The sequence below is a fragment of the Chiloscyllium plagiosum genome, unplaced genomic scaffold (assembly GCF_004010195.1).
Source record: "Chiloscyllium plagiosum isolate BGI_BamShark_2017 unplaced genomic scaffold, ASM401019v2 scaf_6960, whole genome shotgun sequence".
NCBI classification, from domain to species: domain Eukaryota; kingdom Metazoa; phylum Chordata; class Chondrichthyes; order Orectolobiformes; family Hemiscylliidae; genus Chiloscyllium; species Chiloscyllium plagiosum.
In genome coordinates, this window is record NW_025213267.1 from 25,915 (window position 1) to 31,784 (window position 5,870).

Below are 5,870 nucleotides of genomic sequence, written 5' to 3' on the forward strand. Positions count from 1 at the left end.
TATAAATCACAACGATCCTCTTGATTAGGTTCCAGTCTGTAATTCACTCCCGAGTATGTTATTCTATATACAAACTATCCCGAACCCCTCAATTAGATTATAGTCTGTATTACACACTCAGTTTTCTGTTATACTGGATTTAATCATCCTCATTCCCTCGATCAAATTTCCGTCTGTAGACCACTTCTGATTGTGTTATTCTGATTAGATTCCAGTCGAGAAAACCCTTGCTTGAATCTAGCTACCTTTCAGGAAATTTCCATGTTTAATAATTTTGAACGTTTTTCAGCGACCAATCTATAATCGCTCTGTCGAATGTAAAATCACAGTTGTCCATGGCATAAATTTTACCCAACATGGCATGCGAATGTGATCGCAACCCATTCTTAATGCAGGACTCCCACGAGCACGCGCAATGCGCGCTTACATGCACATGGACTGGAGTTGGGAATATGCGGAGTGATGGTCCGGAAGCCAATGATGTCAATTTCTGTCCAACGCTGACAGTGATCGTTCCGAGAAACTCCTATCACAGATTAGATTAGTTTACCTACAGTGTGGAAACAGGCTATTCGGCTCAACATCAACCCTCCGAAGAGCAACTCACCCAGACCCATTCCCATACATTTACCCCGGGCTAATCCACCTAACACTATGGGCAATTTAGCATGGCTAATTCACCTAACCTGCACAGTTTTGGATTGTGGGAGGAAACCGGAGCACCCGGAGGAAACCCACACAGACACGGGGAGAATATGCAAACTCCACACAGACAGTTGCCCGAGGCGGGAACCACCGCCCGAGCCACCGTGCCGCCCTAATGGGCGGGGGGCTTTTACAGGCTTTTCCTCGAGTAATGTTTGAATGTTTGACTGGTGTCGTGTGGTGAGTCTTTCTGATCTCTGTCTTATTCACATGATAATTTTGGTGGTTTGTAGTTTACTGCGACTGTTAAGCTGCACTTCTCAATCTTACTCATACATGGGACCTGAACGTCTTTCGTATCTATTTGCTATACCTAATTGTGCTATTCTGAGTTCCAGACTTCAGATCCTTGGAGTTGGATTCTAGAGTGTGGTGCTGGAAAAGCAAAGCAGGACAAGCAGCATCCAAGGAGCAAGAGAATCGATGTTTCGGGCAAAAGCCTTTCATCAGGAAACCCTGGGGTTCGATGTCAGTTTGAATGAGAATGTTGGGCATTTCCTGAGCTCCTTGAGTTCAGAGGTTTAGAGCTGGAGAAGATGATAGAGATAGCGAGGGACAAAACTATGAGCAAAGATTAACATTTTATAATGGATTTGCTGCATCACCAGGATCCTGTGTGCGTCAGCAGGCATAGCAATCATAGATTAAATGAACTTGGTGTGAGGAAGGCGAGAAGCAGCCGTGATCTGGAACGAAAGGAGGTCACTGGACCTGAAATGTTGACTGTACTGTCTGCCCATTGATGCTACCAGACCTACTGAGGTTCTCTAGCAATTTTTGATTTTGTTTCTGTTTCAGATTTCCAGCATCCACAGTTATTTGTTTCTTGTTTAGCGATTTGGATGACCTCAGATATCTGGGGAGTAGAATGTTTCAGGCCTTCAGGTGTGTGACAGAAGAATCAAACTCAAGAGGTGACAAAGACATAGTGTAATTTTCAGAATCAGATGAACTGAGGTGGGGCATGGTAAGAAATTATTCCTGAGATTTGAAGAGGTGATCCCAATGAAAGTGTGTACATGCAGCTGGTAGCTCATCTGAGAGGTAAAGCATTTACCAAGCTTTCAAGTGGCTACTTCAGCCTCACACATTTGGCATGAGGATAGATGGAAATGGTGCTGGAGGGTGGTGTTTGCAGTGTGATTTGGACATAATGGATTTGAACTTCTCATTATTTAATTGTGCAAGAGTTCCAAGTATCCAGAATTGGGTACTGGGCAGGTGAAGGCAGTGCGAACCTCAGAGAGAAACTTGAGGACAATCATTTTCACATTTTCACTTTACTTGTTTTATTTCCTTCCAAGTTGACTCTCTCTGTCTCATGGTTGACAGGCTGGGAGATTGTGGGTTGGGCCTTGATAGACTGAATGTTTTATTGTTCGGGAAGGTGTAAAAGGCCGGGGCGGGGTGGGGGCGGGGTCCGGTTGGGCGGGCGGGGTGGTGGGCGGTCAAAGCTTCAATAGAAATCCAGCAGAACTGAGAACACACACCTAGCTCTGTGGGAACGGGGAGACCAACAGAGGACAGAGACATCAGGACCTGAAATCCAAGCTGACACCAGACTACCATGTTATCAGTGCTTTGATTTGCATTGCCAACCCTCTACCTTTACCGAACTTCCCATTTGATTTGAATGTCACGTACCCTCAATATTCAGGATCCAATTCTTGTCATCCTAAAACCACGTCTCTGTAAGGAGTCTCAGATCACACTTATTTTCTTCAGTCAATTGGTTCACTTCTCTTACAGTGCAGCACACATTCAGAAACAGTCTTTAGTTTCAATTTTTGTGATCTTTTAAATCCAGCTTTGATTAGTGGCACATTTATTCCCTTTGTCCCTTTCTATTGTTCTCTGACATTCACTTTCCACATTACTACATTGCTCACCTGCCTTGATTTGGAATTGCCCATCATGTCCAGGGATGTGCAGGTTAGACAGGTTAGCCATGGGAAATGCAGAGTTATCGTATCATAGTAATAGAAGCAGGAGTCGGCTATTTGGCCTGTCGAGCTTGCTCCACTATTCATTCAGATGATGGCTGATCTATCCATCATCTCAGCTCCTCCTACCTGCATTATTCCATCTACCCTTAATTCCCCTCCGTGGAATATCCCATCCAACTGTGTCTTGAATATAATTAATGAAGCTGCCTCATCTGCTCCCTTGGGAAGAGAATTCCACAGAGTCACACGAATTACAACATGGAAAGAGACCATTGAGTCCAACGCATCCATGTTGACCAGTTATCCTAAACAGTCTAGTCCCATTTGCTAGCACTTGGCCCATATCTCCCTAAACCCTTCCAATACATGGACCCATCCAGATGCCTTTTAAATGTCGTAATTATACTAGCCTCCACGACTTCCTCAAACAGCTAATTCCATACCCGGACCATGCTCTGCGTTAAAAAGGTGTCCCTTAAGTCCCTTTTATTTCTTTCTCCACTCACAGTAAATGTAAGCCATCTAGTTCTAGACTCCCACAATTGAGGAAAAAGACCTTGTCTGTTTATCCTATCAATGCGGCAGGATTCCTGAAGAAGGGCTCATGCCAGAAACGTCGATTCTCCTGCTCCTTAGATGCTGCCTGACCTGCTGCGCTTTTCTCGCAACACATTTTCAGCCCGTCTCCTATCAATGCCCCTCATAATTGTGTAAACCTCCATAAAGTCACCCCTCAGCCTCCAAGGCTCCAGAGAAAACAGCCCCAGCCTGTTCAATGTCAACTATATTTCACTCTGAGCAAGACTCAGCTGGTTCAAGAGGTAGAGCGGGGCTGCAGACATGGCTGCTGTGTGGCTCGTTGGTCGAGGGGTATGATTTTCGCTTTGGGTCTCCTTCGATACAGACGTGCGAGAGATCCCGGTTTCTAATCGCCGTTTGACGTGAATAACAAGACAATCCGCATAGTCAGAAACCGCATCCCGGGGACAGAATGACAAGCTGATGTTCTGGAAACTCTTTGCTGCTTGCAATTCTTGTAACAAAGTGGAATGTATTTGACACTGAGCAAGTTTCAGCTGGCTCAGAGTCTCCAGTGTACATTGCTCTCTTTCCCGGCAGCTCTTTCCAATTCACTCAATGTCGTCTTTCGCAGCTTTCCCGTATCACGGCGCACTGTTATGCACCTCGCCTTCTCATCTGCTTCCCAAAAAACTTCGACGTATATATTTCACATTGACACACAGGCCCAATGTGCATAGCTGAGATGACACACTTGTGGAGGTCTGCGGGGTCTTCTCCTGTTCTCTGTACCCGATGTTGAGGAGGGCAATGCTTGTCACTGGTCACTCCGGTGTCAGAGAAAAGTTTAGAAAGAAAACGGTTTAATTTTCTGCCAGCAGAGAGGGCCCGGTTTCTGGGGATGGGCAAACGGAAGCAGAGACAGAATAAGAAGCAGCTGTTCATAGAGTCATAGAGATGTACAGCATGGAAACAGACCCTTCGGTCCAACCCGTCTATGCTGATCAGATATCCCACCCCAATCTAGTCCCACCTGCCAGCACCCAACCCATATACCTCCAAACCCTTCCTATTTATATATCCATCCAAAAGCCTCTTAAATGTTGCAATTGTACCAGCCTCCACCACTTTCTCTGGCAGCTCATTCCATACACGCACCACCCTCTGCGTGAAAAAGTTTTCCCCTGAGGTCTCTTTTATATCTTTCCCCTCTCACCCTAAATCTAAGCCCTCTAGTTCTTAACTCCCCGACCCCAGGGAAAATACTTTGCCTATTTATCCTATCCATGCCCCTCATAATTTTGTAAACCTCCATAAAGTCACCCTTCAGCCTCCGACGTTCCAGAGAAAACAGCCCCAGCCTGTTCAATGTCAACTATACTTCACTCTGAGCAAGATTCAGCTGGTTCAAGAGGTAGAGCGGGGCGCAGGCGCACTTGCTGTGTGGCTCGTTGGTCTAGGGGTATGATTCTCGCTTTGGGTCTTCGTCGACACAGAAGTGCGAGAGGTCCCGGGTTCAAATCCCGGACGAGCCCGCGTTTTATGACTTGTGCAAACATGCCTGCTTAATTTTCTCAAAAAGCACCTTCGTTAAACGAGGTTGGGCTCCCTGACGTACCACTGGGACAGAAAGCAGCGAAGTGAAATGATTGGCGATACCGTTGAATAGGTTGACGTGAGTGGTGCGGTGTTTGAGGGATGTCAGCAATGAGACTCGATTGGAAATTTGGGACAGCTCTCTTCGGAGAACAGAAGTTTGAAATCTGGCCCGATGGAAGCTTTCCAATCATGCGACGTCGAGACAGAGAAAGTAATGTAGTCAAAATGCTCCCACACCTGAAAGGATCGGCAACGCTTCGGCAGAAATTTAAAGTCACGAGGAAAAGAACCCAAAGTGACATTAGGAAGAACGCTTTCGTACAGGGAGTGGTTGGGGTCAGTAAATTCCTAACGGACACTGACAAAGAGGCAGATTCATTAGTCGCAAACGGGAATTCGGTGGTCATGTTTAAAGTAACAATGTGCAGAATTACATGGAGAAGACAAGAGAATGATACGAATCGAGACCCACGTTCATTTACTGTGTCGACCCAGCAGAGCGAAGGTGGGCCGCATGGCGTCCATTCAGAGTGAAATCACAGTTCGACCAACAGAATGTGGGAAGTTAGAAAATGTTTATATTTACACAGCCTCCATACGTCTGCGCAACACGATATAAGACGACAGCAGTGGAGATCTTTGACATCAGTCTCGAACGTGCATGCCACGCGCCCGACGAAAGGCTGAAGGGACCCGTGGTAAAGGGCGTGGTGCGTTGGAGCAGAGTGGCGCAGTGGGAGCGTGCTGGGCCCATAACCCAGAGGTCGATGGATCGAAACCATCCTCTGCTATTGTTCAATATCTCCATGAGCGACTTTCCTTTGTGATGACACTCTGTTCAGCGTCTTGCCTTTCAAACATCTTCCTGACTGTCTGAATGCCCCATATTATACCGAAACGCCCACCATTTAAGTAAACTGCTTTTCAAAGTCTGAGTGGTGTCCTCCTGTTCTTCGTCGGTTTCCTACGAACTGAATCGCAAACCCACTTCTCTGAGATGCCAATGAGCTGAGACGCATACCTTGTGATTTCATGCCTTGCCTGCCGCAGTTCGCCACGCCGGTTCGGACGTGAATGACAAGACGATCAGCATGTCAGAAA

General features: G+C 46.4%; 2 non-coding genes across 2 annotated transcripts; both read left to right on the forward strand.

Moving 5' to 3' along the window:
• Positions 1-4,615: 4,615 nt before the first annotated feature.
• Positions 4,616-4,705, forward strand: trnap-ugg. The gene is given in 2 exon segments: positions 4,616-4,651; positions 4,670-4,705. It is a non-coding gene; the product is annotated as a tRNA-Pro (tRNA).
• Positions 4,706-5,488: 783 nt separating this feature from the next.
• Positions 5,489-5,560, forward strand: trnam-cau. The gene has a single exon. It is a non-coding gene; the product is annotated as a tRNA-Met (tRNA).
• Positions 5,561-5,870: the final 310 nt, after the last annotated feature.